The sequence below is a fragment of the Diadema setosum genome, chromosome 8 (assembly GCF_964275005.1).
Source record: "Diadema setosum chromosome 8, eeDiaSeto1, whole genome shotgun sequence".
Taxonomy (NCBI): Eukaryota; Metazoa; Echinodermata; class Echinoidea; order Diadematoida; family Diadematidae; genus Diadema; species Diadema setosum.
In genome coordinates this window covers 17075768-17089200 of record NC_092692.1, presented here as the reverse complement: position 1 = coordinate 17089200, position 13433 = coordinate 17075768, and the positions used below count along the sequence as shown (strand labels likewise).

Sequence of the window (13433 nt, the reverse complement as noted above, 5' to 3'; positions counted from 1 at the left end):
CTTTCGTAAAAAGTCAGCCGAAATAAGCATAACAATGCTTGGTATGAACCTTACCTTGAAATATGCCCAAAATCACACGAGCAAGGCAGGTCTCGCAGAACTATAATACCTCCCATGGTATGATAGTATGATCACGTGTTATTGTTGTGTGGAAAATTGAGAGCACTATGGCAGGAATTAAACTGTCTGAAACATATCTTGCCATCGTGACCTGGTGCACGCAGAAATAACAAGGTGCCATTATGGGAATTGCTATGCTCAATCATTTCAGCTGTTGATGATATCAATGAAAGGCAAGGAACCTTAGTGCTTGTAAAAAAACAACTTGAATATTCAGTCATAATAATATTTGATACATAGGCCTATCACATGTCAGTGAAACAATATTTCTGAATTTGTGATATAGGGTCTAAAAACATACTCATAAAAGCAGAAAACATCACGGACTCGGCACCGGAGCTCAATGTCATTGTAAAGGAGTCTGTAATAGAACGTATAAGCCTACACCCTCGACCTCTATCACACGGAGAGGTAAAATCGACCCCCTGGTCTCTTCATAAACCTATTCCTTTCACTCATCTTGTCGTTCATCAAAATCATCATATCCATCACTATCATCTTCAACGATCATACCTGAAAAATATCATTATACGTATTAAAGGGACATTTTTGTTTGCAGATGAGTGTATACTATAGGCCCTACACTACTATTGTTAATCAATTGTCTGAACTGATAGGCTTACTTATATAAAAAAAAATAACACAATGGGCCTATATTTGTCCTTATGTTTTATCTGTATGACTTTTTTGGAAGCGTTTATATTTACGTTTATCTGAAGATCGCAATATACGGACTGGCATATGCGGTTTGTACTTGGGCCCTTATACTTCTAACCTTCAGAGCATAATCTAGGCACATTTAGGCTACCGCGACCATATTAGGGGGGGGGGGGGGTGTCTTTCATTCAACTAAGAAAAACATTCAGCATTTCTCGATAAAAATACGAAGATGTACAATGTAGTTCGTCAGAAGAGAAAAAGAAACATATTCCTATAGGTAATAGGGGTCATGAAGTTTAATTAAATCTGGTAGGCTTTGGATCATCTATTTATGAAAACACAAAGAGGAGGGAAGATTGTGAATCACTGAATTAAGGGTGGGTCTATGGTTGGACCTGCCCAACAACCTCGCGCTTTCCTAAAGCGCATAATCGTGTAGCCAGTGGTTGCCATGGATACTGATACTTCCAGCAGACTACTCACTAATCCCCTCCTCGCTGGTGAGAGAAAAAAAAAATCCGCGAACGTCTTGAGCAAGTGCTCTATTAAAGCAGCAGACGTGATCACTTCACCAGAGACCGTTTTCTTTCTTCTTTTTTTTTTCCTCATTGGCTCCCGCACTGGAAGCATGGGTTACACAAAGCTGAAACACAGACGATGGCATAATATAGCATTCGTCGACCTACAATGAAAAATTGCATTTGAAGCCCGCTTGTTACAATCTCCCTTGCCTGCAAAGAACGCGCAAGATGTTAGCGTCGGTGTATTGTACAGTGTGTACATAAGGTGTCCATATGTGTTGTGGGGGGGGGGGGGGTGTTCTTGGCCAACGTATGCTCCGAGGAGTGTGATGAAAAAATAAACTATCCTTTCAAACAAAACATTCTACCGATTTGATTCACCCTATCACGTCAATTTATTCCTCATGTCTTCGATCGTCGGAAAATATCAACCTCATCATCCCTCAAAACTCTCTAGCTACTCTTAAATTTCGAAACCATGTAGGCCTCATCTAGTCCTTTAAGGAAGCAGGACATTCAATACTATAACAGAGTGTTTGAAAGACCAAAGAGGAGCAATTTAGCGGAGAGTATATTGTTTTCACATTCAAGACAACCTCTAGTAGGCCTATACAATGTTTTCAATTTATACTTTGCCTCGTTCCGTATTTCACTTTGCCCCGAAGGTCTGGAGCAACGATGAATTTTCGTACTAGGTGTTTCAAAAAACATTTCCCACTTTTGATTCTTAATAATTAAAAAACCATATATCAGATAAAACTGTCATTGATTGGAGTGATAGCTGAATAGTGTACAATTTTGTTGAAGGTGGTTGAAATATGAAAGCATAAATCAGTTTCATGAAATCCATGATTAATTTCACAATTAGGTTCCAGATTTTGCTCTATTTTCAACCCTCTGTACAAAACTTCACTTTGCACAGGGGTCAATGGGTGTGTATGGGAGTGTGTGGTTAACACCCTGACAATGGTCCTGAACAATGGCCAGGGTTTGAATGCTTCATTTTTTATTCATGAGAAATTCCACTATCACAACTAGTCTTTATTCAGCCTCTGGCGGTATCTGTGTAAAGTCAAACGCCTGCCGATACTGTCGTTGAATGGCGACAGTGCTCTCCCTACTTCTGAAAAACGAAATTACAATGAATACCTTCTGTTCTGTCGGAAACATGGTGACAGGCAGCAAAGAAAATCAATTAGAGTATACACTTGTGTATATAGAGCCTTAAATAATCTACTGTGAAACAAATCGCCCCAATGAAAAATGCTGCTGAACTCTTTACCAAAAATGATCTCTTTTTATCGAAAAAGTGACAATTTGTCAGACTATTAGTAGACAGTTGCATTAAAATGAAGAACTTTAGATCATTTATGCTTATTTATATCCCAGATTTAGTGATATGTGAAGCAAAATTTGAAAATGATTGCCAGCTGGAATGAAATGTGATGTTTGCAAGCACATGTTTCCATGTGTTTACTTTTTCCATGTGCATGCATTTTACCCTTTACCGTGCATGAATTCAGACTAGCAGTGCCCAAGGCAATCCATATGAATTATTGATTAAGCATTCATGTGCCTGGGAGCGCGAGACTGACGCCTAGTCAACAGGTGGTTCAGGCATGTCCATTGTTCAGGGCCATTGTCAGCACACACTCACATACACATCATTGGTTCCTGTGCAAAGTTCATTTTTGTACAGAGGGTTAAAATTTGACCAAAATCTGAAACCTTACTTCAAAATCAATCTTAGATTTAATGAAACTGATTTATGCTTTCACATCCAAATTCCCTTCAACAAAATTGTACACTATTCAGCTATTACTCATATTAATGACAGTTTTATCAGATGAATAGTTTTTGAGCTATTAATGATCAAAAGTGGGAAATGTTTTTTGAAACACCTAGTACTTTTTCAAGTTCCTGGTATTTGATAACATGGATAATTTGAGAGAGAGACAAAAACAAAACAAAACAAAAAAACCCAGATACTGCCATTTGTTAGTGTTCGTCCTGAAGTAAAATTATGAACCAAAAGTCTTGCATTGCTCTGCTTTAAATTGCTATTTCGGCCTGACCAACAAATTTGGTCCACTTTGCCCCGGGTTCTGGCCTCTACGCGAGCAGTATCTCCTATAGGTGTCAGGATCAAAATTTATCAGGGCTTGTCACAAACTTGTGTCGTATTAAAAATCTCATTTAAGCATACCAAATCAAAAAGTTGAGGAAGCAAATTTTGCATAAACACCAAATCTGAATTTGGTAGAAGTATAAATACGAGATCACTTGGCAATTTTTGATCAAAATGCCTTTTTAAAGTTTTGGTTTTGCGCTGAAGAATCATTACCGATCTAATTACTCTACTATCTAAATGCCATGAGCAGATATTTTATCTACACATTTCTTTAAGTTTGTCTGAAATCATCTTCACCAAATGAGTCTCCCTAAATATTGAAGCAGGCACGATGATCTGTGCATGCATAAAAGCGCAGAGCAGCTCAAGCTTGAACATGAAGCGGAGGGAGCAAAATAATGACATCGCATAACACACAGGCAGGCGATGTCATGCACCAACATTGCGCATCACACAGCACAGAAGGGCGTGCATTACGTAATCGCATAAACACGCACAGTCGCTATTCAGCTCGCCCTTGGGCACAATTATGATTGATTTCCAGGAGCATCACGCTTGATTTTCTACAATTGTATTATTTTCCCTACGCTCTACACAGGGAAGCCAGGCGATTGATTGTGCGTGGAGCAACAGGAAGCGTGCATGTAACATGCTGAAGGAGGGGAGGGGAGGTCCGCCTTTCTCCAGGGGGAACGTAAAGAACCCCTAAGAGCCCGATACATATTATACAATTTGGCTAAAAAAAAAGAAAGAAAAAGCAGGAGTACTAGTATGACAAAATGCAAAACCACGAAGCGTATTAGTTTAGCATACGTTTTTCCTTTTCACTTCAACCAAGCCCCTCCAAAGTTTCTGAGGTTCAGGGATTGACCTCGAAGAGTTCTTTAACTTCTCGAGAGAAAGAGAGAGACGTAGGGGAGGGAGAGAGCAAAACTTTCGGATTTATTTATGTTATGAAAGGAGGCTTACAGTAAACTGGCAAAGCGTGAAAATGATACCGAGAAATCGTGCAGCTGAGAAATAAGGAGTCCTGAGAGGTCGGTCTTCTTTATGGATTCGATATCAATGCCATGCCCATGATGCCTGTAACGTTTCGTGAGTGGAATGAGTTTACATCCATGTTTTACTTGAATCACACGCCATGCTCAAGATATCGCGGCACACCTGTTCGAGAATCAAGACACACACACAGACACACACACGCAACACAACTCATGGCATGGGATTAGGCATTTTGCCAAACTTTCACACGTTCCGGCTCCAACATAAGTGACTAGAAGTTCATCACCAGTTTAATTGGACATTAAGTAACGTACCTGCAGTTTGGCTCCAAAGCCTCGGGTCGTGAAAAGTGTCCAAAGAAGCTCTGCAATGTTAACGGCCGAGTATCTACGGTCCACCACTGTTCACAACCACTTCAGAAGAGTGAAAGATGCAAGCGCTTTACTTCTACCACACCGTACCGCTTTCTCCGCGCGCTGAGAGCGGGTAGTAAGAGAGAACCTATGAGCGAATCATCCGCGTGTACACACGTAGCGATGCGCGAGGGAGCGAAGCGGGGTTCAGGAAGTCAGTATGTCTCTGTGTTCGACGGAGTGTACTTCATAAATGTAACGACGCTGAAGCGGTGTCTGCTAGCTCGGTTGGTGCGGTCGGATTATTATTCCGCCGAGAAGAGATGGGCGGGGCGAACAGAGAAGTCACGTGATCAGCCCGCTAATATGCTGCATGTGGGTGCGCTCTAACACAAGAAAATTTCAGTTTCACGGTTTACTGACGATATCCTCCCAAACCGGTTTATCTTCTTCTATATTGTAAACAGTCGTAAGAGAAATAAATTTGTTAAACACTTCAAGGTACAACTCTTGAATTAATGAGTGTGTCTATGTTAACTATCCTTTATTTATATACCGCCAGGTCGGTCATCCCAAAATAAACATTACTGACAACTCTCGTGGTGTCAGACAGACTGAAATTTGAAAAAGGACCCCCAAACAATGACAAACAAATAAACAAACACCACAAACAATGGGGGAAAGATCCACATCATCGGCAGCAGCTTCTTCATTTCCATATATGGCAAAGGGTCGTATGAAAATGAGTCGGGTTAGTTACTTCCACCTCCCTGGTTACTTTAATCGTGGGTTCGCATTGATGATGGTCAGACTCTTTGATCATGCCGTGATAATCTGTGACCCGGATGACCAAAACAATGTCAGAACCAGAGGCGTTCCACCACTAGGGAGGTGACCCCCTGACGTCACTCCGGTAAATCCCGAATTTAGTTCGCATGCACAATACGTCCTCATACTACAGTTACAGAGCCATACAACAAGTCCCATGCTCATGCGTTCCTCATTGTGTTGCTGCTTTTTATTTCACCGACCCCTCCCCCTCTCTCATTACCTCTACCACAATCGACAAAAAAATGAACGTTGAACTCTGCAAAAATGAGAACCGAACATTCAGCACCAAACGGTTACTAACTGCATTTGGGAAGCGTGCAGTCATGTCGCAGCATGCTTTTGCAGAAAGAAGCCATTTGTGAGAATATTGTATCCCAGTGTATATTGACAAGAACCATTATTGTGATAATCATGATAATGGCTTTTGTTAGATGGAAAAGAGAATGATAAGAATGCGATAATAAAACGCCCTGATTCTGAATTGGTCAGTACATCGATATGAACAGCAAAATTCGAGGGGGTAGAGGGGACGAGGACGAGTCCCGAGTATACTCGGGCAGGGGTCTATGGGAAATGCGTGTTGTAGCAAAATCAGTCCGTCCTCAACGGGTTAAACGACAATACTACCTAAATGCAATATCAAATACCCTCGATCATAATGATCATTGTATGATGCAGTATCGTCTCACTATTACCTTTCACCTTTGTCTCTTCTTTTCAACTCTGCTTTTTTTATGTTGAAGAACAGCAATAAGTGTTGATAGTATAACAGTTTCAAACCTATCTCTCTTTTTCAATGTTTTCTAGAAAAAAAAAACTCTGCAAAAGGGAAGACTTTCGAGTCTTTAATCTGAAAATATCATTGCTATTACACAGGAAAATTCTGAGGAAATGCCATCAACAGAGTCAAGTACATTTGAAGCACACTTTTCCATTAATACTTTACTGATAGATATTGTCCCTATTCGTCGCTGATATCAATATAGTTGCTGGAATCATATTGCACTCGGGGCGCTTTCGTTCCCATTTTCTGTTTTCAAGATGAGCTGCAGGACTTTTGAATTTTGATCAAAGTTAAAGGGATATTATAGCTTTGTTTGAGATAGAGCTTCAGGTTTCCAGCTTTTGCGTGAGATAATGAGAAACTTCTTATGACAAATTAAAGAGCATACAATTCTAAGAGGAATGAAAAGGTTATTTCATTTAAAAAAATTGATTTTGAAATGGCTGAGATATCCAAAAGCAAAAAGGACCTTATAAAAGGTGGGACCCTTCTGTTATTAGGACCACTTCGTGTTACTTTGTTTTTGAATATCTCAGCCACTTCAAAACGGATTTTCATCAAATAAACTTTGAATTCCTCTGAGAATTGGAAGTGACTTCATAATTATCTCGCAAAAAAAGTTAAAAGCTGAATCCCATCTCAACCAAAGCTATCTTACCATCTTATTAAAGCCATATACTGCGACACAATTCCGGGTAATCTCAAGAGTTATTGGACATTGATCAGTCTACCCAGGGAGGTGGGTCTCTTCCCACCTCCCAGTTCTACTTGACTTTAATCTTCTTGCGCAAGACCAGTATTTGCATCAATGCAGTAGTCTGTATTGCCCAAATAAGGCAGCCCCGTGTACTCCACTCATCGTGAAGTGCTTTAGTAAACAGAAAACAACAGCACAGTTCACTGACTTCGAGGACTCGCGAGGAAATCTTTTCTAACTCACACTCCCTCTCTCCCCCTTTCTTTTTCTTTTTTTTTCTCTCTCTCTTTCCCCCTCTCGCACGAAAGCGATTGTACATGTATCTCTCTTTTACAACAGCAGAAAAAAAAACCCCAGTGAATGAAAGACATCCTGATTTCTGACTATGATTCGGTTTGATCAGTACGATCAAGGAGTTGAATAACTCCTTGGTACGATAAACATGTACTACCAGCGGCTACTGTTTTGGTTCAATTTCTTTTTTCTTTCTTTCTTTTTTCTTTTTGGTTAAGTTTCCTGCTGCAGGAACCGGGGTACATGTTCTTCAATTTCTCAAACTTGATCTCATTCATCTCAATTGTTAAAAGACTCATCAAACAAATTGAAGTTGACACAAAAATCATACGAATATCTCATTTTCGCATTTATGCGCTCCGTTTATACAAATGCAAAAATGACTGTGTAGGCCTACTAAGTGTTTGCTGGTTGGTCGTTTGATTTTAATCATATACATATGTGGCTGTAATATTTGATCTGTTTAATCCCATCAAGACAGCATCACAATGTATTGCTCTGTGTAGAGAATGTCACAAATTGAAAAATATTTTACGACAACAATAGCAACACTGATAAAGGAAAACAGAGAATCACCATGTCACAGTGGATCAGACTTTGAGTTTGTAAACAAAAGGTCATGGGTTCGAATTCCTCCTGCTGCATTCATCCTTGAAAAGATGACTTTCTTCTTTCTTCTTGACTAAGACATGACTTGACTAAGAAGGTGCTATACCTCCTTGTCTTGAAATAGGTGTATAACAGTGGTAAATGGGGGGGGGGGCGCCCCCTTATTTTGTTTTCCTTTTTTATAAAAGAAAAAAAGACAAAATATTCAATTCTGTACTTTTAAAAAAAAAATAGAAGTATGCATAAGCATAATCCTTTTTTTTGGGGTCTTTTTTTGCTTGTCAGCTGATGAAACCCGGAAGTGGCACCTTACTTTGCGCCCATCTCGCTTTTTTACGGAATTCCTGGATCCGCCCCTGTATACGCAGTGGTACCTGGTAATGCAAGGGATATGGCAGTGGAACGACCCTCTTGTAGAACAGTGATGCCACTGGAGAGACTTCTCTGGGTATAAATGGGATCAAATTATTATGATTACTTGTTTAAAAAAACGACGAAGAGATCAATATAGGAGCAATGGGATTTTCGACAATGCGACTGTATCAATATTCCGTATGACATACATTTTTTTTTCATCTAATTGCTAAAATCGTACATTTTTCAAAATTTTATCTACTGGAGAGAGAACAGCTCAGATAAACTAGAAACGGTTAATAAGATAAGAAGCGGTATAAGATTTTCACCAGTGAAAATGTCATAAGTAAAAATGTTAAGGTTCAAAAAACAAAACAAAACAAAACAAAACAAAACAAAACAAACATCAGTTAAAGATGTCAGTGGTAGTATGAATATGCCAAGAGAAAAAGGATATTACAGCTGTATTACATGTACTGGTAAAAATGTCAAAGGTAAAAGTATATGTCAGCAGTAAAAATGTCAGAGAATTTAAGAGGGCGCTGTTGCGTGGACCCTTTGGGGGAAAGATCTTCTGAACACGATGGACCCACGCTGCCAGGGTTCGCACTTCCGAATAAAACCACGAGTATGTGGAGAATGGTCGAAAATTTTGTCCCTTCTTTCGGCCATGTCATTCCTGGCTGGTTCCACCTATGATACTATCACAAGCTGACGGTAAAACAAGGTTCAACTTCTTGCAGCCAGATCAGAGAGATAGAAAACCTATTTTTGGAGATATTAAATGAGGAAGTATAAGAAGTGAAAGCAGTCTTATATTTTGCTTGTGGTAACACGACATTGCTCCATGCTCCATGCTCATGCCTTGTCTTCTCCAAGGACTTAGGGCTGTGAGATGGTTTTAGGTCTAAGTGAGATGGTTTTTGATGCGAGGATTAGGGCTATTGTTATGTTTGTGGGTATAATTTACGATCGGCCTACCGTTCTGATGTAATACCCATAGGAGCAATTGGTGTAGGAGAAAATATCATGGAACCACTTTGCTTGTCCCTGGTATAAAAAAAAAAAATGAAACCTTTGGTATAATGGTATAGAAGAGCTTGAAACGCTACACTAATTTCGAGCAAAGGAATTCTGCACCAACTACATGAAAGATGATATGAATTCTGGGCACAAACAAGACCTGATGATGTATTCATAGGCGTGCTAAGTTAAGTCACTTTCAGTTTCGCCGGCATTGTCGGTAAGTTTTTTTTTTTTTCTTCCTTTCTCCAATGAATGGCAAGCTTTTACGAATCATTAACAAAAATGCACAGGCAGTGATAATAACACGTGGGTTTGTCTACTAGTGTTGAAGTTGAAGGTATTTTAATGGTACATTATGAAAGTAGATGTTTCTGGTTAAAAAACAAAAAAAAAACCAAAAAGCAAACAAACTTTGAAGATTTCAGCTGTTGGATGAAAGAGTGAAAGGAAAGGGAATAGTAGTTTTCAAGCAAGAATATTTGCTTTTCGAAAATCCGCTGAAATGGATGATTAGGCAGGCAAACACAAAGCCCTTAACTCCTTAACCGTCGGAGGTTTTCTGATACACGATGTGTTTGTTTCCGGGGTTTGTTCATACATCTGAAGATAATTCGTATTCGCAAAACCAACAATAAAAGTGTGGTTATCAGGGGTGGATCCAGGAATTCCGTTAAGGAGAAGCGCCTTTACAAAATCAAAGGGGGGAGGGGCCGATTTTTTTCTTTTCATTTCAAAATGAAGAGGGGCGCTCGCCCGGTGCGCCCCCCTCTGGATCCCCCACTGGTTATGGTTAAAAACTGCAGGGACACAAGAAGTCCTGGGTCGCAATCCAACTCGGCGCTCACATACTTGGCCAAAAATGTGTTTTCCAATGACGTCCCTCTTGACTTAGACAGAGAGAGAGAGAAAAAAGGTACCTGGCGATGCTTTGGTACAAAAGACAATTGCAGGGTCCTCTTGGAGAAAGGCGCGAACAGTGATCAAAGAGGCTACCCTGGTATCGTAGGCCATGTTATCATTATGATATTTGTATCGAAACTGCCAGTTGATACTATTTGAAATGCTATATATAATAACATTATGTGGACACTTTGACTCGAAAAAAAAATCGTGAAACTTGGCGTATAAAACGTACTTCCTACTATTATTTGCCGACCTTTCAACCGCTTTAAATACGGTCCTTGTCAGGGATTTTGAAATATAAAATAGCAAAAGCAACATACGAAACTTGAACAAAATCACGGTAAAACAAACAAACAAACAAACAAACAAAAAACAAACAAATGAACAAACAAACAAACAAACAAACAAAAAAGCAATATGACTTCAATTAACATACGCAGAAAGAACACAGTATTCGCAATTAAGCAATTCCACGTAAGGCAAGAAAATTTTAGTGCTCAAACGAAGCATAGAAGAATGAAGTGGTTACCCTGATAATGGCGTTAGAAGAAGTTGAGTCCGGTTGTGTAGTATTCGATCTGTGGGTGAGTGGAAAGGGCAGGGATATCAGATGCAGAAAGAAGGGGTAGTGGTGTGTGTGGAGGACAGGTGTGGGTAATAGAGGTTTGTGAGTGGCTATTTCAGAGCGTGTATTGTTCAAGAGCGTATTCATGGTGTAAAGAGAGTTGTGTGGGTTTTTCCTGTACACTGTAGGTTGCGTTCGTTACATGTGGTTAGATAGGTTAGACATGATCATTTACAGTCTTCATAATTTGTTTTGAAGAAATTTGTTTTTGTTGTTATTGTTTTTGTTTTTTTAACACGCTTGCGAACGTGTGTTTATATTGGATGTGTTGGTACAGAACGCCGGTTTTTTGTTTGTTTGTTTTTTTTTTTTCAGACCACAAAGAGATGAAGGTTGTTGGCGAGTCTTGGATCTGTGGCGGTTTTGGCGGGAGTGTTTCTAGTTGGTCATGATGGTACATGTCGTTGATTCAATCATGGAGCTACAACACCGCTCGGCAAGGCGTCTTCTTCAATCCCATCTATAGTATTGATATTGTTTGGGTGTCTGTGTTCTTGGTAGTATGTACGGTAGTTAGATTGTGTAGTGTATAGGTGATTTGGCATTCATCAGTATGTCCGAGTCGTAATGTTAAATTATATATAGCGACGTAAGATGTGACGGGGGGGGGGGGGGGGGCAGAGGGGAGGGGAGGTGTTGTGAAGATGCTTCGTAGTGTTTCACATTCGCTGATTATAGGGTTATGCGGGAGGCGTTGCCCGCCGTGTAGCGGCTATGTATGTAGTATAATGTTGTTTGATGTGTTGCGTTTCTTGTAGGAGAGGAAGTCTTTCCGGGGAAGGTCACGATGCACGGGTTATTATGTTGTTGAACCATGTCTGAGTTGTGGCTTCTCTGCTAGAGGTACTCTTTTAGTTGGTCAAGATGATGGGGGCTTTGTACGGATCTGTAAAAATGAGGCGGATGCGACATCAGCTGGCTTGGCTGTATGGAACGTTGTTCAATACATGTTTCGGATGGCATGGTGAGGCGAGTAGGTAAGCAGGCAAGAGTGTTCTGCCTCTTACCAGAGGGGGTGGTATCATTACACACAACATTGCTCAGCTAGACTCAGGAATTGAACCCTGGTCCTTTGGATCTGGAGGCAGACGCGCTACCGATTGAACCAAATCACCGTCCGGTCATGAACAGATATGCGTAGGAAGGGAAAGGGGCCAGGGTCAGTGGTACCCATGGCTGTACCTAATAAGCCAGTTCGGAGTTCCACTTTGCGCATGAGCAGAAAAAGGTCATTCGTACCAACAAGCATGTTTGCTTTTAAATTCACTTGGCGCTTGGATAAGCATCTGTGATGATTATTCATGTAATCCTAATAAAGGTTGCTTGCCATTTGCACATCCACATGACAGCAAAAGTTGTATTTGGCAGTACAATAGAAAGAGATTGTTAATACATTCAGTGCAAAATAACGAAATGGATGCTTTCCCAAGTTTTAATGAATGGATCATTCTGGTCATCTGGTCTATGTAAATTCATTCTTTGTTTGAACAGGATTGGTGAATCCCATAATTATTGTTACGTTAGCAGGTAAAGCTTATGTATTATGTCGCTCTGAAAACGAGTGAAGTGCCCGTAACCGACTGAGAAAAAAAGAAGCAGAAAGGTCATTCGGACGAATATGTGCCCATAATTCGGACGAATATGTGCCCATAATTAAACTAACTCCGAACTGGCTTATTCGATTTGCGGATAATTCGTGTCCTGAACGTTATTGAAAGCTATTCAGCGTTTGGACGAGCTCCTGCGTACTTAAAGTTGTTGCCACAGAACTCTACACACAGGGTTGAGCAGGTGGCTGGGCGTCTCTCGACGCAAGAGGGCGCTTTGGACGCTTTGGGTCTTCCTTTCCCACACGACACGTCCCTTGCATTTAAAACAGGGATCGTTCGGTTGAGACCTAATTTCAGGTTTCTAACATATTTTGGTGAGATAATGAGAAACCTCTTATGAAATTAATATGAAAGAGCATGTAACTCTATGAGGAATTTAACGTTTATTTGATGAAAATTGGTTTGGAAATGGCTAAGATATCCAAACGAGAGCGATTCTAATAAAGTGTGGGACCCATACTTTGTGACGATCGCTTTGTTTTACTTTGTTTTTGGATGTTTCAGTCATTCCAAACCCGATTTTCATCAAATAAACTTTGAATTCCTCTAAAAATGGTATGTTCTGTATAGTGGCGTACCGTGGGTGAAGACATTGGGGGGGGGGGGGCACCTCATGGCAGCAACATCAGAATTGCATAACGTAACAATTAAATGCGAGCGAGCGGAGCGAGCGAGCTTGAAAATTTTGACATTTTACAGTCCCCAAACTGCCGTTTGTAGCTATATATAATAATATATGTATGTATATATATATACAAATATATATATATATATATATATATATATTTGCTTTGGAAATTAAGGGGGTTGCACCGGGCGCAACTGCTGGCAGTTGCTGGCAGTAACATCACGAGAATGGCATAACGATTAAATGCGAGCGAGCGAAGCGAGCGAGCTTGAAAATTGTGACATT

The 13433-nt window shown here is 40.2% G+C and overlaps 1 protein-coding gene across 1 annotated transcript in view; it reads right to left on the bottom strand.

Annotated features, from left to right (window-relative positions):
- The window catches only part of LOC140231477 (fascin-like), a 53002-nt gene extending 47966 nt beyond the window's left edge, over positions 1-5036 (bottom strand). The window contains exon 1 of the mRNA XM_072311608.1: positions 4749-5036. The gene's annotated coding sequence lies outside the window, so the exon portion shown is untranslated. The remainder of the gene's footprint in view (positions 1-4748) is intronic.
- Positions 5037-13433: the final 8397 nt, after the last annotated feature.